At 31.3% G+C, this 25,462-nt stretch overlaps 1 protein-coding gene and 1 pseudogene across 1 annotated transcript in view; one reads left to right on the top strand and one right to left on the bottom strand.

Annotated features, from left to right (window-relative positions):
* LOC149055839 (uncharacterized) overlaps positions 1-20,296 on the bottom strand; it is a 32,252-nt pseudogene extending 11,956 nt beyond the window's left edge.
* LOC107166231 (lachesin-like) overlaps positions 1-25,462 on the top strand; it is a 249,005-nt gene that overhangs the window by 33,076 nt on the left and 190,467 nt on the right. The gene's annotated exons all lie outside the window — the stretch shown is intronic.

Raw genomic sequence — 25,462 nt, forward strand, 5'->3', positions numbered from 1 at the left:
AGTAATTAAAGCGTATCTACATTTTTTGAACATTATGTGTATACAATATACATAGTGATCCGTTTAAGTGTCTACACTCATTATTCCGAAAAATTTTAATTTTTTGAAATTTTGTTTTTCATAATTTGATTTCAATTCAAAACGAAATTTTTGAAAATAAATTAAATTTTGATCACTACAGATTAAAGTTGGTTCTCACGGATCTCGTTCGAGCCTCAGGCTCGCACCTACAACATCCTATTTATAACTTGCATGTTACTCTCAAATCTGTCCACCGTAAACGTATAACCTATATAATATTAAGATTTGCTCTATCGTTATTTTTGTGCCTCATTTATTATAAATTATTATATAACTCAAGGGTATCTAGATGACGCTGTAGATGGCTAACGTCGTCGAATGTCGTCAAAAATTTACTTGATCAATCCGACGACTAAGGTAGCTACAAGAATATTATTAAATAATATTATTTTTGTTTAATATTATTCATCCGATTATTAAGAAAAATAATCCTTCAGACTATTATTATTAAAGGACCATTTTATTAATTTTTTTGGCTCTAAGAGACTCAAAGTTCCTATCGGTGCTATTATAATATGATATTGGTGATACTTAAACAGTGTACTCATAAACAAAAAAAGTAATTAATTTCCATAATTTCTAATGCTTGTTTGAATTAACTAAATAGTCAAATGGTGTTATTTTATGTACCAGCTAGTATTACTGGAATTAGTACAGTTTGATAGGTAGTCGGAAATTACAGCACAGCAGCACGCTCTAATGATATAATATACCAGGGGTGGCCACAACGAGGCTCGCGAGCCACATCCAGCTTTTAAATCAATTTCGTGAGGCTCTTGAACCAAACTTAGACTAAAATTAAAAGTAAATAAATGTTCCTTAATTTGTTTTGAAATGAAAAATGTATCTTTATTTTTTAAACATTGCTTTACAATGTATGGCTCACCTATAATTAACTTTATAAATTTGCGGCTCCCAAAGTTAAGGTTATAGTGGCCACCCCTGTAATAAACCATATTGCATCAACACGAAATATACACACATGTGTATGTGTAATTAATAATTAATATATAATATACTGATATATACATTATACGATCATAATGATATAAGAGCTGAATTTTGAGGAGCCTCCTCAAAAAAAGGAAGTCGTCTATTCACAGAAGAACTCTTACAGTATGGCAGTACGGTCGATTACCATTTGCGAGCAAGGAATGAGTGGATGGTATCGTTGTCCCGAGAGAACGGGCGATTACACTTCCCGCCCACCCCAAAATCCTTCCCATGCAGCACTCATTAATTTAACGCATATTAAAATGTTAATTTCACTAACCCCTATCCTTTGACACTGCAGTGAGCGACGAGAAAATAAAATATACGAAAAAAAAACACTCTTGTTTATACTCTGTTTTATTGTTCCAGTAAAGCGTTTAAACCCCCACCCCACCGTGCCCAAGCGAAAACACGAACGAACGACGACACGGTAATTTATAATATCTCTCCTTTCCATCACCACACAATCGGTTATCAACCACGATCGACATTATGGTATTATATTATTATAACGCGCACAATGTGCTCGGCGCCAAATATTTTTCCGTTTATTGTCATTCCTATAATTAAACTATTTGCGTGTAAATTTATACACACCTTTATAAGTAGTGTTTGTCTTACTCATATATATAAATATTAATTATAATTCAACACCGTCAAAAATCACATGATATAATTACAATCGGTGGTACGATGGTTAAACTTAATATCTACGTTATCAGACACTGTGTTAGTCAAAGGATTTTTATTTCAATCAAACACATATGCAACTAAAATGGCGTTGCGCCTTAGTATTAGTATTGCAACAAATTAGTTCGATTTTCGACGGCAGCTACACCTGTTTGATGATCATACGGCATTATTAGTATTATTATTGTACAATGTCGAATATTTATTATATAAGTTGACGACGACAATAAAAAAACGATCGCATAACATATTAAGTATTATCGTCCGTGTAGCAACGCCATGGCATCTGCAAAAGGTCCAAACGAGAATCGAACAGGTCGCAAATATTGCACATAATATTATATTATTGTATGCACACGACGCCGAACGTTCAATTATTCACCTCCGGGGAAATTACTTGTTCTCGAGTTTTTTTTATGTTTGTTCTTTGTGTTTTAACGTAAATAAAAACGAGAATATACTTTTGCGTAAAGAACACGCATACATCATTCGAGATGCCAACTATTTAAAATGTGACATATTACTCCACACCAGTGGTTTTCAATTTCTTCCTAAATACAGTATATTTTAGCTTTCAAAGAAATTTTATCAACATTCTAAGGACTCGACGATATTACAAAGTTTAGGTTGGTCATGGTCAATTATATAATATAATATTATTGGAAGTTTCATTAAACGGTTCAGCCTTCATTTTAGATTCTGAGCGCTCCGCTTTAGTCAGCTTTAACATCGCTCCGATGAATGTATTGATTTTACCACGATGTGTGTTTTTTTTTTGTCTGTCATCACGTTTTGGGGCAGTAAAAGTACTTCGATTTTTAGCTTCAGTATACCTCATTCGATCAGAAAGTGAATCTAGTTAGTACTTGGGGGGGGGGGGGGGGGTAAAGAGTAAAAATCTTAATATTATTCTAAATAATTGGGATAAATAAATTAAAAATTAAGGGAAAAACTTGATATTTTACGTACAATCAATTTTCGACAAAATCAATTTTGGTTTTAGATGTAACTTCAAAACAAATGACCATAGATACATGAAATTGTCATCAAATGTTTATTTAAATAAAATATTCTATCCACCATGCAATTATCAAAAATGTTCGACTTAAGTTGAACTATTCATAGGCATATGCAATTTTCGATCATTAGTTTTTTTTTAAATTAATATCGATACAAATTTATTTTTTGGATAGAAGATCTTGAAAATTTAATACAAGGTTTTAAACATATTGTTACAATAGCAGTTGAAAAATAAAAGAAATTCATAGTCACAATTTTTTTTTTTTACAAGCATTCAAATTTTAATTTTGACAACATACGTAATAATCACAAAAATTCGCAATTTATTTTAAGCTAGAAAATTCATAAACATTTTTCTTTTCAAATCTAAGATTTAAAAATTTTTAATAATCTATAATACACACGGGAAAAAAAAATTTGGTGATAGTAAATAGTTGGATAGTTTCTAGTTGGTGTAACAAATATTTTAGTTATGTCAAACAATGTGTTAAGTTAAGAGTACTAAAATGAATTAGTTGAAAATGTATAGTCAAACCAACCGTCTTCATAGTTATTTTAACTTTTTAAAATAGTAAATCATTTATAACCATATAAAATGGTTGATATACAAATATTGAATAGTTAAAGCAAGCATAACCATGACGCAACCTTCCCGCCTAAATTTAAAAGTTAGTATTTTGTACTACATATATCGTAAACCCGTTTCCGCTCAGAATCGTTTTTCGTATACAATGATATAATATCACTGAATTCAAATTTAATTTCATCCATTACAGTAACCCACTTATAACCTACTGTACAGCAGATCGATATCTACGACTTACCCGCTTTATTTTAATATTATAAATATTATGGTTCGTCATCGACTGGTGAACTTACGCGCGTTTGGAACTTTATAATAAAGTGAATGATTTGATTTCCAGTCTCATTATGAATAATTGTATTTCTCGGAATCAACATGATCCATGATGATAATAATTCAAAGCTTAAAACGCACGATTTGACAACAACTTCCAGATTAAAAAAAAAAAAAAATTCCAAATTTCGAAGCACACCACATACCAGTTGAAAATCACTACTCTACAACACGTACAACATCGGACTACAAATTATAACCGTTCTAAGTTTTTTAGAGGCACAACAACATTTTGGACTATCACGCGTTTCGTAATAAATAATTAATATAAAAAAATAATAATATGAAATCGGGACTGTTTATAATACAATATCTAGTCGTGTATATAATATATATATAGCGATAGCTGGTATATAATATACATAATATATAGTATTTGTGGTATAATATTACATAGTATATTATATATATATATATATATATATATATGTTTTTCAAAATTATTCACGCGGAAAAGGATTTACGAGCTAGGAATATTATACATTGAGAAGTTTAATAAGAACGCACAGTGGTTTGTGTTTTTCCAACGCACGTCGTCGACGGAAAAATTTATAATTTATCTGACGAGTATAATAATAGTAAACAGCACACGTAAATGTGTTTACATCGCTACATCATCGGTGCGAGAGTGGTTCAGTTGGCCATGTAAGTCCGAGTTGATCTTATTATGTGTCGCTGCCACCCATCTCCAGGTACCCACTGGCCACTAGCTATACCTAACGTAGCTAACCTAACCAGTATACCCAAACTATAAAACATATATTTCGCTTAATTTACAATCACTGCACGCAGCATGTGCACGGGTTTAATAATAAGAAGGATATTTTTTTCCCTATGAGACTCGTTTATATGGCCACTTATGAAGGGTTCACCCTGTGCAGGTACGTTAAAATACGCGACAATTTGAAAATATACGAATTTAATAATATCCACTCAGATCGTTAATACGATTTGACATGCTCGAAGATTTCGAGGTTTATTATTTTGTATTGTTATATATATTCATTTTTATTAAAACGAGGCTTTTCAAGTCATGATGACCTTCGTGTGCGGTAATGTAAACGGAAGCGCAGATTAACGGAAATATAAAAAATACGAAACATTTTAACATACAAGGATTTCATAAAAATTCTTTCATTAAAAAAAAAATACATAATACGCTTTTTATTCTTTATACGTGAAGTGATCATAAGTTATTGTGTTCCGAAATCGTCTGTATTATCATAGATACCGGCTTTTTTAAACTGCAACGTATTTGTTACACAAATTTTGATAGACGATGGACGATATTTCGGTAGATGTTTTAATAATTATATACGCCGTATAATTTTTCGCACATAATATTAATATCGGTCACCATTTTGCTACTGAGGAAATAAATAATCAATACTCCGACATACTGCGATATACATCGAACGACGATTATTCCGACGACTTTTCCCGGATAATAATATAATATGTATTAATATATATTGTTACGTTTAACACCGGATAAACAATATGCATAAATGTGAAAAGTAGAACACCAATCATCTGTTTCACGAACAATAACAATTTAATAATATTTCCATATTATGCACGTCGAATAAAAATACCATATAACATTTAAATTGAAAAACTACCGATTAATTTCAATAATAATCATCAGTTAACGAATGAATTTGCACCAGAGTGGGGTGGCCATGCGTTTCGTATTAAGTCTTTTCAATTTCAATGAATATATTATAAATATATAATATGTAAATCACTCTGTACATTGAACAAAGAATTTAATATGTATATTATTATCATTTTTTTTTTTTTTTTTGTATAATGGATTTTCGTTACTCCCAATAAATAATACCGGTGTTATTCCGCTGCTCGCGAGGCTTCTCGATATATATAGACGATCATTTTCAAACACTCGACACAAAAACAAAAAAAAAATATTAATAATAATACTTTATATATAGTACACGTTTATACTGTTCTGTATGTGTATCGGACTCTCGACATCGAACGGAAAACTGCTATAACATTAATCTCTTGCAACGCGATTTATTTATACTTAAATTAATTTCTTCAAAAGGATTTTAATTGCTATATTATCATTATATTATATGGAAAAGGAAGTGAAGAATATATAGTAAAGTAACGATGAGATTATGTCGCTCGAACGCCAATTATTCTTAAACGTTATTACATTATTAAACATGATCGTTTCCGTCAGTTAAGAGGTTATTATTATTTATTATACTCAGATTGTTAATAATTTTAACCCGACATTTAGTGTAACATTAAATGTGGGGGTTTTTTTTTATTGTATTAATTTCTTATAAGCTACTGTTATTTAGGATAATACCGTATTGTTGTTATTACAATAATGCCACAAACGTGTAAATGAAACGATTGATTGGAATTAATGAATATTACATTTTCTAAAAAAAAAAATTGAAAAGCTCGTAAATTGACGTCGGACAGTGATGTCTCATTTTGCATCATAATACGCATTACAAAATGTTCTTTGTGTAAAGTTCCATACTTACTCATTTCATTTTTCAAATAACGTTTAAATTATTTACAATAAAATTAAAATTTTTTTTTTTCTTAACCATCAATCAAACATCCGAAAATAGTTATCTATAAAATAGTATCTACAAATATATACAAGAGGTACGGGCGCATTGTGGACAAATCGATATTTATTGCTAGCACGTTCAAATTCTCTCCCACATTCTCTTCTTTCCCTTCTTCCTGTTCCTGTTCCTCTTGCTCCATCACTTACTACCATGTAATTTTCCTAAAACTCAACGTCGCGTCTTGTGTCAATTTTGGACTTGTAAGCGTATACATCGTTAGTTTGTGAAGTGTGTGTGATGTACACATAAACGTATAACAGCGAACGGTATAATGCTTATGTATGGTAGATAAATCGCGGTCACCGTAATAATCTGATTTCACAGTAATCTGTAAAAACGTTAAAAGTCACCATAGCCGCGGTATACGCAATAAGAACTTCGTCGATGTAATAATATAAACAATTGTGTCTCCCGATCGATGGTGGTGGGGCGAGGAGTACATATTATCTCTAAATATTATTAATTGTGCTGTAATATTTCCGCCCAGATCCGGTCTCCCTAATACAGCCACGTACAATTATGAAATTAAAAACTATATTACCAGCAATTCGAATAATAAAGACGTGATTACAACAGGCACAAATCACGCAATAATAATATAATCGCAGTACCTAATAATAGTATAACAGGCTTTTTATTGCGTTCTGATTTCACGTGGTCTACGCGCATTATAATGGGTGACTGTTTGATTGAAAAGTAAATTGAATTTACCGATTTGTCCGATGCGAGCACCACAAACCGTTTCCTCGGATAGTGTTTATTTACGACCCCAGAAGAGGCAAGGGGCGCTGTTGAGGGTATTTTGCAGAGGTCAGTGATTGAAGAGACGCGCTTCCTAACAGTTCCGTGGACGCTAGACGGGTCTTACGTACTTAATATTATTATTATTTTATACGATTATAATATATTACAATAATCCCAGAACACAATTCTCGTTGAACCGATTACGGCCAACTCGAAGCCAAAAACTAATATTTATAACATATATTAATATATTATGCATGCGTATAATATATTATTTAAATTACAGTATTTGTACTGTGTGGACAACACGGACGCTGAACTGCCAATGCCAGCAAACATTTCCCAAATCCAAGGATAACTACAGTGACTCAACTTCCTTGCCCACCGTCCTTAGACGCCCACACAATCCTCGTGCAAGGGTTTTCGGGTCAGAAACCGGCATAAACTGTAGGTTTCGTTTGGCGGTACTACGAGATGGCCACTAGGCGCCAGCCGCTATATTGTTTAGATTATTCGTGGAACCGACCAAAAACCACAATACATATAGTATATTGTTATTCGTATAAGGTATACTACGGTGGTGTCTGTGACGCCCTGGCACAGCTTTAAATTGATTTAAAACACGTAGCTAAAACATCTGGATATAACCGAATGTTTGCGTCAGACGAAATCAAAATATAATCCACCCAAAAACATCTAAATACGAATCCGAGTCACACACTTTTCGTCCGATGATTAATTAATTTATTTGAAATTCAACACGATAACTTTTTTTTTCAAACCATCAGCTATAGTCGTAGTAGGTACATTATTCTTCATACATGGTTTCTTGAAATAATTCTGATAATACAGTTGTAAAAACTTTAAATTTGGCTATCGTAATAAAATATAACAATATATTATACAATTCTATACTCAACTTTTTAACACTAACATTTTGTAGTAATATTAAATATTTTGGGTTAAACTAATATGGTTATTTAATAATATAACACGTTTAGAATAACATTTAGATGAATGTATGTAACTTTATAGGTATACTTTAAACATAACACTATACAGTACAGTGGTTACCAACTTAGCCAATTTCTTTGGATTTAGATTATTTGAAAATAAATTTAGTGAAAATACTACTAAAATACAAATGTGGGTTTAGTATATTACATTTTAAAATCATTACTTAACCACTAATGGCGCAGTTGTAGTATAATAACATTTTTATTTGACTATCCTATAATAAATGTTCATACAAATATTTGAAATCGAGAAATCAGGAACATTAAAAAATAAAAAATTAATTCTGTTGAAATAATTAATTCAAAATTGGGTCACAACTGACAAGAAATAGTAAGATAAGTAGTATTCACTATTCACCTTTTCAAGAGGACACTAGAAATAGTAGAAATCGCATATTTCCAAAAGTAACTGGAATATAGTGATACAAATGAAGGTATTAGATGTAGCAATCATATTATATATTGCATAATATTAGGTATTTTTACATGTTATATCGGGATGGTCGGATTGCATCTTTACCTATATAAAAATATGGCTAAATTGCACTTAAATAAAAAAAAGGAATTGTCAAACAGCATTCGGGTACAAAAAAGTCTGTTGAACAAATAATTTCAAAAAATAACATTAACTTTTATGTTTGTAAAACACTAACTTCTCACTTAAAACTCAATCATTTGCATAGGTACTTATTATTATTTTTATACTAATGAATTTAATATTAAATCATATTATGATATATTATTTTATGTAAATAAAGTATTTGATGTGGCTTGGTGAGGCGTGGTCGTACGCTCAATCTGCTGAAACGCACTGAGCGTACCTACCGGCCGCAGTTGCTAGCTCCCGGATGGGTGACCACCCGGGATTTTTAGCAACACATATCCTTCCCACACATACACAAACACGTGTTACAACCCTACCCACTTAAAAACCTACAAACAAGTACACAAAAATAACCCCTACCGTACCACCCCACACCCAAGGCATATGTTGCCACGGGTTCCCCTTAAAAAAAAGTATTATATATATATATATATATATATATATATATATATATATATATATAATACACGTTGATCTATACAAAAACTAGTTTTGTACCGCGCTAATAATATAAATCATTTTTAGCCCTAAGCCTTTAAGTTGAAATGAAAATGAGTTAAAGTTTTTTGAACTCGTGTGTAGTTCAATCATTACCTTTTTTTACTCTAATGCAGTTCGACCAATAATTTATTTAACCCAAGTGGAATTCGACCTAATCCAGCAATATGAATCAATATATAATATATGATATAATGTGCAAGTTAAACGTTTAATATATACATTAATTTAAACATTATAATATCCATCAAATCAACCATAACTGATCCAACATAAATTATAATTTTATATAATCATAAATTAAGATCGTAAAAACACATTTTTAATACTATTTCAAGAGTAATATTAAGGTGACACCATTGCTTTTGCATAATACCTAAACAAGAATTATAATATCACATTAATTTATTTCAATATATAACGTCATATTTCATATTAATACCTAACGGTTACCGATAGGAGGTCATGTTTTTCTGTTGGTCGCCTGTTATCATCAGTGCCACCTCGGTCCTAATGAATTCAAAATTGTTTCACTCATACACGCAATACTATAATCACAGTAATAGTTACTTTACCTCATTTTTTAAGAGTTGGTTTTTTTCATTAGCATATTGGAATTTAAGGTTTTGTTAAAATGTACTCATATTAAAAAATACAAACACGAAAAATACAAGATACTTTAAATGGGTTTGTGTGAATTTTAATTTTAATTTTATTCAAAACCACTATACTAATACGAAGGAAAAATATTAATTTTTTCTAACCATTTTGAAACCAATCAAAGCATTATAAAATTAGAAAACCTAGGCGTTACTTCGAATTAGGTACATTTGATTAATAACTAAAAGTATGATAATGGGTGTATGCTTAATTAGTACGTATATTTCTTTTTAACTTCTCAAAGCACGACATTATTTTCCTATACTTACATTTTTAAATACTAGTGAAGTTTCTCTTCCGTTTACTAGATATAAGTTTTACTCGTTAACAAATTAGGAATTCTAATGGATGTACTATAATTTACTCCAAAAATAAATTGTTGAATCATTTAACAATGATTTTGAGTGAAGGAAAAATGTGGCATTTACATGAAAGTTTATTTTAAATTAGATTCATATTTTAATAACTCCTACTAAAATATCGCACATAAGTCAATGCATACTAATTAGTTGAATATTGTGAATAGGTTCGTGAAACAACTTAAAATGACCCAAAATAATATATTTTGAAAGTTTAATTGTGTTCATATTGACAAAATAAAGTAAAGATGAATCTTTCAAGTTTCTTAGATTAATAATTTTTTGAATGATAACAAAATAACTAAAATCATTTGAAGATAAATCATTATTTCACGTTTAAATGAATACAGAAGTTTGAACATACATATTTTAACTTTAAACTGTTTTATAACAAACATTGAGACAATGTTATTTAAATTTTTAGTCACCATTTGTAAGAAAAATAAAAAATAGTAAAAATGTCAATAAATATCTCAAGAAAATTAAATTGTCGTTGGAATTTTATATCAATTTTTTTTTCAAATAATCTAAAATGGTAAATATGACATTTTTTAAAACACCAAACCACACTTCCCATGGCGTATCACTCAAAAAAACATAAAAACTATAAACTCCTAATCAAACTGAAAACGAACAAAAAGTTCGAAATTCAATCATTTATTCAAACTAAAAAAAAATAATTGAGACGAATTAAAGGTTTCGAACTATGTACTATATTTTATTTTTTGATTTAACATTAAACTGAATATTTTTATTCGTAAATTGATTCAAAATTCAGTTCTATATTGAATAAATGCTGTAGTACGGGTTCGGTTTTATGTTAAACAAATCGTTCGGTTCAAGTTTATCACATCACATTGAAGGAATCGTCTCATAATTTGATTAAAAAGTTCGACATACTATTATAAAGTTCATGATCATATTTTTGAGTTCAACCCAGTTTCTTTATAACGTATTTTTATTCAAACTCTCACACATGAGTGTCCCTAAATATTTATGAAAATATAGTATTTCTCGTGTTTTAATGTGATGTGATGAACTCGACGTATTTAATTTGCGTGTACACATCAAAAAAACATCAATACATCTAACAAAATATTTTTTATCATATTATTTTATGAATGATGTATAATATCACACACGTCACTAAAGAAACGCGTCACGGAAAACCCACTTGAATATTATCTAATGCACGCGGTCCGTTGTATTTTATGACTCACGCCGAATCAGACCTACCGACAGAGCAGCTGTTTCGGAGCGTCTATAACTGAGCATACGAAACAGATAGTAACACACTCAAAAGTCACAGTCATAGTGAATTTCAAATGTCTGGCGTGTTTCCCTCTAGTTTTCAGAATCAAACAATGGCTATCAATGAATTACGACTGATTAAGAATGATACATATCAATAAATTATATTATAAATAATTAATATTTGAACCTATATTGTATCTAATAATATCATATATTATATTATATAATAGACATGCAAGCAGCTTAGCGGTTTGGTCTTCTAAACATTCATCTTTACTTGAACGATTTGCAATTTGCATTATCATTGTGTTATAAAAACATCGTCTATAGATTAAAAAAAATGTAAATTAGTATGTAATGTAATGTAATAGTATTAACTATAGGTATAATCAACGTTAATTGCTAAGTTGGTGAATAAACGATACAGGAACAGATGGCAGTTTTGTATTATTATTTATATTTCAACACATTAATCTAAAAAAGCGGGTAAGCTGTGCATTGGGGGTGGGGTGGACATATTACTATGGTAGGTTAAATTCGAATGCAATGATAGGTATCATTGTATACGAAAAACGATTATGAACGGAGACGGTTTATCTGTCTAGGATATATTAAAGATTATTACAAATTTTCAAATCTTAGATTTAAAAAGAAAAACTTTTATGAATTTCTATCTAAGATAATTTGAAAATCGCCGTAATTTTTACGTATTAAGTCAATATTTGAACTTTAAATGCTAATAAAAAAAATTGTGACTTACGATTTTTAATTTTTTTTTAGCTATAGTAAGAACAACTCATAAGGAACCTTGTATTAAATTTTAAAGTGTTTTTGGTCATCCAACATTTTTTTACCGACATTTTTTTACCGACACTTCAAAAAAAAATTCTCATAAATATCGAAAATTTCAGTGGTCTATAATTAACTCAAAAAAGTCTAACATTTTTGAAAATTATACTGTATATAGATAACACTAACATAAACATTTGGTGAAATTTCAAATATTTACAGTGATTAGTTTTTGAATTACAACTATATAAAAATAGATTTGGTCGAAAACTGGTTTTGCGTAAAAATTCCCGTTTTCTGTCATTTTTTTTTTTGTTTTTCTCAATTTGTTTGAAAACTATTGGAAAATGTTTACTTTTGACCTCTATAATGAACCAAGGATATTCACTTTTACATCGGAAACCACCCCCAAAGTTTGAAATTGAAGCATTATTTCGACTAGTTATGCTGTACACAGACAAAAAAAAAAACACACATCATTATAAAATCAATACATTCATCACTTCGTTCAGAATCTAAAATTAATCAATATAAATTATACATAATATTTTAATTGTTTTCAATGGCGTTGGATAATCTCGATTGATTTATCATTGCAACTTTACAGTAAACAGCTTATAATATTTGGAAGTTAAACATTTGGCGATGCCGATTTCGCACGAACACACTTCGGATGTCGTTCTATAATACGTGTGCCGATAGTATAAATAATAAAGTCTGGCTGTGTTAGGTTTTCTTCAAATAATAAACAAAGTGAACGCCGTCACGTACGACCGACCAGCCGCGACTATGGTTTAAACGACATCAAAAGGTAAATCGTTTGTAAAAATCTATGTATTTTGTTTTTTTTCCCCACACCCTCCGCCATTTTCGTTTCGTCCAATTCAATTCCGTTGCCGATACATCAATTTACTCGTTGCGCGTTTTCGATTTCGTGTTTCTTCTTTAAAGCAAAAAGTCGAAACGGCTGGAGGTTCAATAGGACCTATAGGTAGTATATAGAAGCAATAGTAATAATAGTTTGTTTACTGGAGCGTCAAATTCGATTGCCTCGCAAGATATCTGCGTAAAAAAAAACTACGTCAATAATATACATCTAGTTCGGTGGGCGCTGAGTGATGAGGCAGTGATAACTATGGGTCTACGCATTGTATTATATTTATATAGGTACTTATTATAGTCACCGAATTGTTTTACGTGACATACAAATCTCGTTGAATAATTGAATTCAAGAGTTAATTATTTAGTTTCATTCTCAATTTCGCACCTCAGTGGATCAGAAGACAAAATTTCGATTAATAAAACGAATTCACTCTTACACACTCTAGTGCCCTGTGCGTGTGATATTCTGGTGAGTATTTTAAGGTACACATATAGCGTATGATAGACATTTTATGCGGTTGTCGTGTTAATAAATTATTTAAACGAGTACTGTAATCATTTTTTCCAATCAAATTTTGAATAATATATACAATCAATCCGATACAACATAATAATAACACGTCGTTGTTCCTCCAGTTTTTTTTATCGTAGCATTTGCGTTCACGAGTAGGTAACGGGAAAACGACCTATTTTATAGATTTTTTCTCAGAACTATGCGCCACCGGATAAGTGTAAAATGAATCGATGATGTATACACCCCCGTCTGTGTGCATTTAACAGGATGAGAGAAAAGCGGCCGTACTTTTTACCGATTTTTTTATCCCCCGATAATCCCTCTGTAAACTGTGTTGTACGAACTTACTGTCGCACCCAGTGCGCGCATATTATAATCTACGCACAATAATCGCGTATGTACATCCGTCCGTCTGGCGCGTGCAAGGGTAGTGCATAGACACACGTTGAATACGTTATGGCGGTGACGGCTGTCTCGTCGGGTGCAACGACTACGGTGCATTTAAATAATTCTCACACGTAATGATAACGTGACGTACGTATATATAATCGAGTAGACGTAGGTCAAGAGGCGTATAGACCGTGGTTCGTGAAATCCATCACGTGTTTGCACGCGCGATGCGTGTATTGAGAATTTGAATTTTTTATATTATTACTCTAATATACATTTTCACAAGTTATTTTCGTAACTCATTGCATACAATATCATTTTTTACCCATGTATAATATTATAACAAATGCATTAAGTAAGAACAACAATTATATTATGAATACAATTACAAATTGAATACTGGATTGATATTTCTTTAATTTTTAAAACACAAATTATTGTATTATTTAAATAATTTAAAAACTAAAATCTATACAAATAACAGGGAATGAATCCCTATCAGTTCTAAGAAAAACCGTGATTTTTGTACACGTTGCACAAGCTCTGTTTTTTCTTTTATTTTTTATATGGTTAGTGGCGTGTGTGGCATTATAGTTCGCATGTGGTAACGTCGTCTGCAGTGGCGGTCGCGATGACCTACAACAGGTCCCGCGGCCGTAATATTATAATAATATAGTCCAGCGCGTGTTAAACGATTCGGTTAAATAATATTCATAACTGCGGTCGTAAACGCGTATCTAACGAGGATGGCAATGTTATAGGTGTGGTGGATATGTAATATGTATATAATATTTTATATGAAACGACCGGCCGGAGAGGGTGAAAAATATCTCTAGTTATATGGTATGTTGCAAGGGGGTGGGCAGGCACGCTGCAGAGGCCTGTTACCAAATTGAATGGTCGCGTGAGCATAAATCCTTCACGGGACCGACGGCGTGGAAAGTGTGTGGGGGCGAGTAAAAGAGTAAAGCAAAAAAAAAATAAAAAATAAAAGTATATAATAATAACAAAATAGTGTGTAATGTGTATAATACTTGTTTTTAATGCGCAAGTGTTTGATGTCGGTCCGAGGCTACACTCCACCGCGTCACGCCACCTCCCATGACTGCAGAGTTATGTGACAAGTTTTTTTTTCTTCTGTTTATAATCGTTTTTTCTCTACATTATTTCGTTTTCATTCATTATTTTTATGTGTTTTTTTTTTTTGTTTTTATGTTTTTATAACGTATAATCACATTTTTCATAAACACCTTTGTCGCCGTTCGTTTCGGCATAAGTAGGGACCGGGGTCAAGAGCTGAGCGAGCGTGATAATTTTATCGCTGTCAAAATACGATTCGCAAACGAATTACGGTGTAGGTTCCGAGGAGGAGTAGTACTAATGTTATAGTATGATCGGTCCGATGACCAACAAATTGAAAATGAATAGCACCGAATGATAAAAGAATAAAATAACACACACATTTTATAAATAAAAAAAAAAATAAAAAACCGTAAAGATTTATTAACGGGAATTACAGTCAAAGACTAGTAGATATATTTACGGGTTTGTGTGTGTGTGTGTGTGTGTGTGTGTTTTGTGTCTACTGTATGCCGCAGTTTTCATACACATTAAATGCGAGTCACATACGCCTAAATAAGTGTACTCATAAATGATAATATTCATACACAATAATATTATTTACAATGTGCACTTGGAAAATACGAAATTCTATAAGTGTTTCATTTATTTATTTTTATCTGTTGATTATTTTATTCGTTTTGTTAATTTTGTTTATTTATCTTTAGTACGACAACTAGATACAACTAGTGTACCACACACGGATTTTCGTTTTCGCTTTGACTGTGCAAATTTATTCGTAACGATTTAATATTTTAAACGAAAATAATTCATTTATAAATGGCTTTGATATTTACTTAAATTTCGTGTTTTATGAATTTATGCAAAACAAAATATAAAGTCACCAAGCCATCCAAAAATACCCAAAGCCAGAAGGGTCTATAGAAATGAATCGACAGGATGTTGAAGGATGACTTGGTTAATTCCTTTTAATACGGACATTTTCAAAAATAATAATTTATTACAACATTATAATTAACAGGAATACTGAATAACAAATAATAATAGATAAGTTCTTCGTTTTCCATGTATTTAAATTTACAAGTGGTAAATTTGTTTTTAGTGATATGCGTGTACTTCGATAATACTACAATTTTCCTGTGATCACAATGCGATTTTGTCAATTTAATAAAATAATGGCATTATGTAGTACTCTTAGATATTTTAACTATACATTTAAGCGGTGAAATTATTTTAACCCGTCGTACGGCGCACGGGGTAAATAATTACCCCAGACATTTTAAAAATATTTATAAAATATATAATACGGTATGTGGATATTTGATCATCTCAATAGCCTCAAATATTACATCTAAAAGTAGACTTATATTGGTCATATGTTGTTTATGTACGTTATGTTTTATCTAGAACGTTATAAAGTCGTTATCGGCCGTATCTCGAAATTATTTGCCCCGTGCGACCTTCTAAATTGTAAATATTATTATTATGTAATTACCTATGACGACAGCTATTAATTGTTATTACCTGAGTTTTTTGATTTATTACAAATTATACGAAATATTCTTTTTAAAAAAAAAAAAAAAAATGTTTTTATAATCACTCTGTATAATTTAAACTCTCTTTTTATACTGCCAACATATTTTATATTCTACTGAGAAATGTAAAATAAAATGTTTTCATAACAACAAGTTACTATTACCGAAAATAGTTATGTACTAACCATAATATAATAATTAATAACTAGCTATCTTTGAGGGGTAAATTTTTACCCCATGCGCGTAAATGAGACATCTAAATCCGTGCGCCGTACGACGGGTTAAAATGTTTTACTGTGTGATAAATAAAACATTTTGTTTTTTGTAAATCAATACTGTTGTTTAATGTTTTCCAGGTTAGTAATTGAAAATGTTTAAAATACAAAAAGAAAAAACCATTATCGTGATGTTTTAGATTACTCATGTGCAATGAGAGTATTTTATTTGATGTTTTATAAGTTTATGCCAGAAATCAGTTCATTTTATTCAGTACACTCAAATGAGTTTGTTTTATGATGTCGAAAGACAACCACTCGAAGTTGAATTTCGTTGTAATAATAACACATCGAACAAAAAAATCAGTACTTCCGTAAGGCTATAGCTATAGTATGTGCAGTGTGCCCTGCTAAGGTGATGGCATGTCTCTTTTAACTACATATTTGCTTATGTGAAAAGTCGCGGGAAACGAAATTAAGTTTTAGGTTTTCCATTTCAATAATCATCGAAACAGTGGATAAGTTTGAAGCAAATGTTTGATTAACATTACACTTGAATGATTTGCATAATTTCTTTAGCCCATAAAAAAAAAAATAAAAAAAAATAAAACTGGTATATTTTTGTCGCGAAAACATAGAAAGTAGTTTTTTTCGTTTCTTATTCGCCATAGTCATCGTGCGTCTTTCGCTAACGTCTGATTGCCTCTTCGTCTCTGATGCAACTAACAGGCACGCACACACGCACACACGGACATTACATATACACTGGCACGTCTCGGGGTCGTAATTAAATTATTTCACAGTTGCCTGGTCACAATTCGTGGAAGAAGCACCGGCGCGGCGTCCTCGGGGGGGATTCTCGAGACTAACTTTTATTGTACGTCTCCTGATGGCGACGCTACAAACGTGACTTTGCAGTTTGCGCTCCCAATGACACCGTGTGATCTTTATATATACTATGGACATTTAAGCGACGCTAAACTAATCGTATTCATGCAGATCAAACGCGTATTTAAACTGTGTACGTGTGTTAGAGGGAGGGGGCAGTGTGGCACTATATATACTTGCATGCACATTGCATACACATAAACATGTAATGCGTGATTGTATTTGTGCGCACCTGTATGACGATATATTACACGTATATAAATATATATATTGCCACTTCGTCATTTATCGTGTCAATGGATACGTTAAATTAAACACTCGGTGTGAATAGAATGGTTGATTTTATATTAAGGCTCCGCATCGGATGACAAGCTATTCCTTTTCTTTCTCTCTCTCTCTCTATGTCATTCTCAAAATATGATTGTTAATATTTAGCGCTGTGCATGACCGATGTCGATGGGCCATTTCACAAACTTTATCAGAAGGCGTCAAAAAAATCGAAAATATATAATACCAAACGTACTACTATTATCAGACGCTAAAGAAACGAGCGGTGGTGCGTATGTCACAACAGATGTGATTAGGTCAATTCCGCGATCGATTGCGGTCATTGTACGAGTTTTCGTCAACGATATGTACACTTATGATTTTATATTCTGTACTTTATATGCACATAATAAATCGCGAATACGCAATTGGAACCAATCTTGTACAATATCACCATACGACCGAGGACTTTTTTTTGCATTTATCGACGGCAGTTATTGCGTGATACGTCCGTTTAATCGCACGCCACATGTGCATTAATATTAAACGCGATTCCACCGCGTGTGGGTAATGAAGGAAGTAAGAGTAGAATTTTACTGCCATCTTTTTGAGTGCTCTACAATATTTTATTATTGAATAGGCACCAACAAATGTTACCAAACCCAATCTGCTCTACGTAGTGACTTGATTTTATGATATATACAAACACAGGTGTCTATTCCATCAATACTTGGCCAATGATTTAAGTTTGTCGAAATCTGAAACGAATTTTTTTGTTCGTACAAACTAGTGCAATAGCAACTTACATGTATTGATACATGCATTTTCTTCAGATAATTTTTATAAATCAATCAAACTATTAACTTATTACCATGGAGTCAGTTATATAGATAATAAACTATATAAAGATTTTCTTTACACACGATATGTCATTATCATATTATACCGTATGGGGCGTATTGTTTAATGAAAACTAAATGTTAGCGATTGGGGTTTCGGGAGGTGATAGGGAGTAGTTGAATACATATTTTCAGATAAATTTAAAATTTTTAACACCATTGGTGTGCACATACACAATACAACTTACATTTTTTTAAATGGATAAACTATTTTTTTCTTTCTACATATTCAGATAGATGAAAATTTTTAAATATTTTTTTGTTTCAAAAGTTTTTTTCTATCTACAAAACTGACCAAGTTAGAGTAAGTCAAAATTTGGATTTATGTATATAATATAATGTATAATGGAATATATTCCAGTGGTTATAAATGAAAATGGCACTAACACGTATTATGCATAAATCCAAATTTTGACTTACTCTAACTTGGTCAGTTTTGTAGATAGAAAAAACTTTTGAAACAAAAAAAATGTTTAAAAAATAATAATCTATCTGAATATGTAGAAAAAAAATAGTGTTTCCATTTAAAAAAATGTAATTGTATTGTGCATGCGCACACCAAGTGTTAAAAATTTGAAATTTATCTGAAAATATGTTTTTAAGTAGGTACTTCCTATCACCTCCCAAAAACTCAATCGCAATACAAGGCCATCCACCTGACATATTTAGTGTTACTTTAAATCGTGATCACTGCACTGTATAATAATATGTTAGTTGGTTTATTGAAACTTAAGTATTTCAAATATTTTTGACTCGTCGTATAAGAAGGGATATAACAGCGATTACAGGAAAGAGGCAAAAATATCTGTCTTCGGCATTCTATGAAGAGGGTCTAAAATCAAGACCCTTTTTGAAGATGCCACATACAGTTGTCTTGTTCTGATAAACTCAACTATCCTGAGATATAACCCAACCTAACCTTTTTTTCTATTAAACGAAATTCTTCTAAAAAATTAATATAATTATATAATAATAAAATAAATTCCTCATATTATTAAAACTATAAGCTACTCAACCAAATAATAATAATATCAAATACAGAACCATTCAACCATTCAAATGTAACTTTATCTACAAGTGCTCCATCCGATGTCTTCGAAAATTTTCTCCTCATACATATCTTCATTGCCGTTCTCAGCGTAATATTTTTTCAAATTACACGCATCTTGTAAAATGTTATTCACCTGTATTTTTCATTAAATGATTTTTAGATAAATTAAAACAAAATATGTATGTGTTTAAATTAAATATTTAAATTTACCTGTGACTTGCTTATGCAAAATCGTTCTGCTAAAACACGAACACTTAGATTTTCTGTTTCCTTGGTTTTAATAATATTTAATTTTTCTTCTAAGTTCCATCTTTTTCTTTTAATATTATTCATTTTAACGCAGGTACGTGTTCACACAACTAACGACCGAACACATAACCGAACCATTAGTAATTTTTCGAATAGGAAAACCATTAAGATAAAATAAAATATGAACGAATATATAACAGATAAATATAGTATTTTTATTAAACGTTTTCGAAATGTACATGTATTGTGTCCATTTATGAGAGGTAATTTTTAAATTGGTACCAGTTTATTGTGTCCATGTCCACTATTAGGAGTGTCCACTACTAAGAGGTTATAACTCCTATTATGCGCATACATTTTTTCCGGGGAATTTAGAAGTGCCCACTATTGGGAAGGGTCCACTATTGAGAGGTGTCCATTAATAGAGGTTTCACTGTATAACATATTTTAGACTAATAAACTGTCTCCACTCAGAATCATTTTTCGTATACAATGATATTATATCATTGAATTCAAATTTAATACCATCCATTACAGTAACCCACATGCTACCTATTGTACATTTTTGTAATTAAAAATGTTAAGAGTGTAAAAGTAATTAGACGAGTTAAATTAAAAAAGGTACTGTGTTACTACAATGTTTCTTCATTTTAAGATTATATTTCGATTAATGTTATGAATAAACTTTTAATTCACAATATTTAAATTCTATTAAGTTAGCTCAGTAATCCTATTGTACTTTCCTGTTGATGAAATTATGGCTACTATAATATTAATAACTTACTATCTATTTTATTTTGTATTTATATAATTTATATAGTGAATTTTCAATCTTGGTTGTATTGATTATAATATTTTTGATATTCCGATATTCATTTTGCTACACTTAATGTATATCTATTCCGTGTCTATGTTTAGCATAAATAGGCGTGTATTTTTCGATACTAAGTTTTTTTTTATACATGTAAGGTGCGATGATCATCTTCTTGCAAACATTTCTCAACACAACGTTATTACTAATTTTTTTTAAATTTTTAATTAAGCATCAAATACAAGATAATTATTTATAATATAACGTGAGGATTGACATTAAATAAGCATTCAAGTTCTACATAATTTTAATTTTTGTTTGCAATCTTATGTTCTGAAAATTGATTACTTAAAGTAATTTTAAATTATATTATTATCATTCTTATTATGAGATAATTTAGTGAAAAAAAGACTGGGACAATTTTTACGTAATGTAGATCGATATTTTTACAGATTACTTATGTGAGTTGTTTAGAAGTGTATTATGTTCTTAAACCTGAAGACAATGAGATTTAGCGTACTAAAAGTAAAAATAAAAGAAACATTTCAACACAAAACAAGTATATTGATAAAAAAAATCACGCAATATGTAAGCGGGACTTTGAAAGCATTTATACTTATATAATAGCATTATTTACTTATACACAATAATATTGTAGCTACCTACGGTTTATATCTCTTATTTTTTTTTTTAATAATATGATTCCCGATAATGTCTTACAAAAATCGGTAGATTTATTTTACACGTTCTTTAAGATATGATTAGATTAGATCGGTTTTTTTTCTTTTCGGGTGACTGTTGTTCAGATTATTATGGTACATCGAGTTTTTTCATTGTCAAAGCGTCGAATTTCCAGTGTGGTCCTCGACGAACACAAATAGTAAAACGTGCACAATAAAATATATATATTACACACATCAAACAAAGAAAAAAATAACTGGGCGTAACAAAAGTGACAAAAGTCCACTGTGCATACACATATGAGTATACGTAAACATATAAGTTGGTGAGTGTGTGCGTGTGTGCGCGCACGTGTGTGTACATTTGTCGTTCTTAAACGTAACACTGATATAAGGCGGTGTATGTGTATGTGTAAGTATGTGTATGCTTATGTGTACACAATGAGAAGAATTTGCCAAGACGGCGAATGAGATGTGTTGCAAAAGGGGATAGGATCGTTGCAGTGGTAAGGTAAAAGCTGTGAAGAAACGACCTAAGACGTCGATTTATCGTCTCGGACTTAGCCGAGTGCTGTGTAAATCTCGGATTTCATCTCTGAAAACAACGGGATAGCTGGATGGCTGGGTGAAGGAAAAGGATACATAGTTTTTAAGGAGAAGGACGTGGCTCGGAAAATCAGCTTTCGGGAAGCTGCCATTCCGTACCTAGAATTAGCGTCATTAATCGCCCAATAAAACGCGCTGTCAGCTCCGCAACTGCCGCCGCCGTTGTAGTCATCGCCTTGATAGTATTTCGAGGGTACCGCCACTGCAGGGTCCGCCCACTGCTCGCACAAGGAATGACTAAAAATTTATCACTCTGAAAACTCCACTCACATGCGTTTTCTCAACCCGCGCCCCTGGTCGCACAGTTTTCCACCCGTTTTTACGCCTTTTTTGACCAAAAATCCAACAATACTCCGCCACCCATAGCGTTGATCAGATTTACTCGTCGTAATATATTATACACGCACAACGTACGACACACGTATGAATACAATCGTAAACTTTTCTCTCACCTTTGTACCACTTGCCAACCTCGAGGCATGTTTGTTCCTCATTCAACCTGAACTACATCTAACCGTCGGCTAACAAATACAAAAAAAAGATCATTTACTTTAGCTCAAATAATACGAGTGTAAAAGCGGTCGTCTAAAGTTTATCACCTCTGTAATCGATACTTTTTCGATGACGATTCAAAATTTTCGATAGTGCCTTGTCCGATGGTGTATACCTTTTCGACTTATTGCGGTTCGCTTTGGATTTTCGTCCTACGGGTTACCACCGTGGAAAGAGTATTTTCGAAAGATAAAGGTTTAAAATTAATATCACGGTCATTTACCGTCCCATAATATAAGTATCCGATGCTCGCCTTTCGTTCTTACCGATAAGATAAAAATATACCACGCCTCCACGCAATTTAATGACGTACAGAAAAAAAAAATGTACATCGCTTAATAACATAAACTCGGTGGTATATCTCTCGGCGGGATACGGCATCGAGTGGTTGAAAAATGTCATCTACCGCGTCAAGTGAGACCGATGAGTCTGGCGAAGAGACGAGCGAGCAGCAGTCGGTCGAAATCGATTTTTAGACAGTTTAACAGCACTCGACCACGCCGTTCGTACTTAATATTATATATTGTACGTACGTTAACGCGTTTATTTTAACGTGTATAAACAACTCTTTATATAATATCAATATTTATTAACAACTATGTAGTGTTCGAGCTGTTTGCGACGTCGTTACAACACGTTCAACACACGATCGACTGCTGATTAACACAAACATATCAACGATAACAGTGACAATATAATATAGTAGTATAATACCAATGAGTTCTTGTTGTTGTTGTGCCATTATTTTCGTGAATTTGGAAATAATAATTCGTCAAACGAATATATCAATGATTTATTGAACATGACATACCTAATGTTATGCTCCACAAAAATGTATCGACTATCCAATTTCCCGACCCGTATAAGCACTGAACTGCAATTACCCAACAATCATCATTAGTTTAAATCCGTTATTTAAGAATATTGTCTAATATAGCATAAATGGTATTCTCACTTAATCTATGTCCTTATTAATGAAATTCTCTGTATAATGTAAAAACACCTAAGTATTAATAACAACAAGAACATCGATGTGACAGAAAGGTTCGACACGCAAACGCAATATCGAAAACGATTGCGCAAACAGTTGCATATTAAAATAAAATATTATACTTTTAGTGGTTTTTATCGAGTGTCTATTGTTAAAAATACACCACCACAACGTTTAAGTTGACATAATATATTTTACGCCATTTTTCGTTAAATCGCATAATGGATATTAACAACTGAATGTCAGTCGTTTAAATGCCCAGCTGACATCTATATATATATATATATATATATATATATATATATATATATTATTTAGCTGATATGACATATTTTAATATATTATATATTATATCAAAGTACAGTAGGTGATCGTTGGGTAGGGGAGAGAAACGCTTACTGGGACTTAGCTTCCTTACATGTTTTCCAAGTCAATTTTAAATATTTTAAAATTTTCAGCGGAGCGCTGAATGTAATGATTTTAAAATGTGTATTTTTTGAATTTTACTTGTACATTTGAAAAAAACCAAATCAAAGAAAAATTCTAGTTGAATATTGAATCTAGTTTATACACATTGGGATGTACAAAAGAAGATATTTTCCAATTACCAAAAAAAAAACCGGGAAAAATAAAAAAATAAATTACTAAAATATGTACGCAAAATCAGTTTGTGATCAAATTTATATTTGATTTGTTCGCTGTAATTCAAAAATTAATAATAGTACCTAGAGAGTTTAAATGCCTATACAAAATATTTACTATAGATATTAGAATATTCAAGATTTCAAGATATTATTGTAAAATTAGTTTGGAGTTTTTTTATTTGTTTTTATTAATAAGTCTACAGGTACAACTTGAATTGGTTTTGAATTTTTTATTGACTTTTAGGTGGTGAAATGTTTGTTTGATAGTAAAAATATGATAAAATATGATAACAATTTTTCATAATAGCTTTACTAATATCAATTAAATTGTTTTGCCGAATACGTAGATTTTACTGGTATCAAAGCCACACAATAGTGTCTGGTCACCTGACACTTGATGATAATATTGATTTAGTTACGCGTGATTGCATTTCACCGACTATGCAGTGCGCTTATCTTAAGTAAGTACGATTGTTGTACATTATTAGTCACTGGTTAGCAGTTTTATGAGTGTTAACGTAAAGTTTGAAATTAATGCGTCAAAAGAGCATTACAATAAATATGTTTAGTACTCCTTCAGAGACTTTTTGAAATGCCGTCATATCGCTGAGTGCCGTTTTAAAATTTAAAGTCGACCTGAAATCAAAACGTGTTCTTTTTTTCTTTTCGTTTATACCTATAATTGCAATCATTATTCATAAACTTTTCTAAACAGACTTTCCAAAGTCTTGTTTGTGCCTCTCCCTCAGCACTCAAACAACTTTTAGTTTTTCTACATAATACTTTGAAAGATGTATGAATTGGGAAATTATGATTTCATATCATTTTTCCTATAATCCAATATGTTAGTTAATTACGAAACTTGTATTTACCTATATTAATGTAATCATTAAATGGCTTATACTAAATATGTAGTTAATTGTACAGTATAGTGGTGCCTACTCTTCTAAACTGGACTTTGTTTTA

The sequence above is a fragment of the Diuraphis noxia genome, unplaced genomic scaffold (genome assembly GCF_037042655.1).
Source record: "Diuraphis noxia isolate RWA-SAM2 unplaced genomic scaffold, SU_Dnox_SAM2 contig0004, whole genome shotgun sequence".
Taxonomy (NCBI): Eukaryota; Metazoa; Arthropoda; class Insecta; order Hemiptera; family Aphididae; genus Diuraphis; species Diuraphis noxia.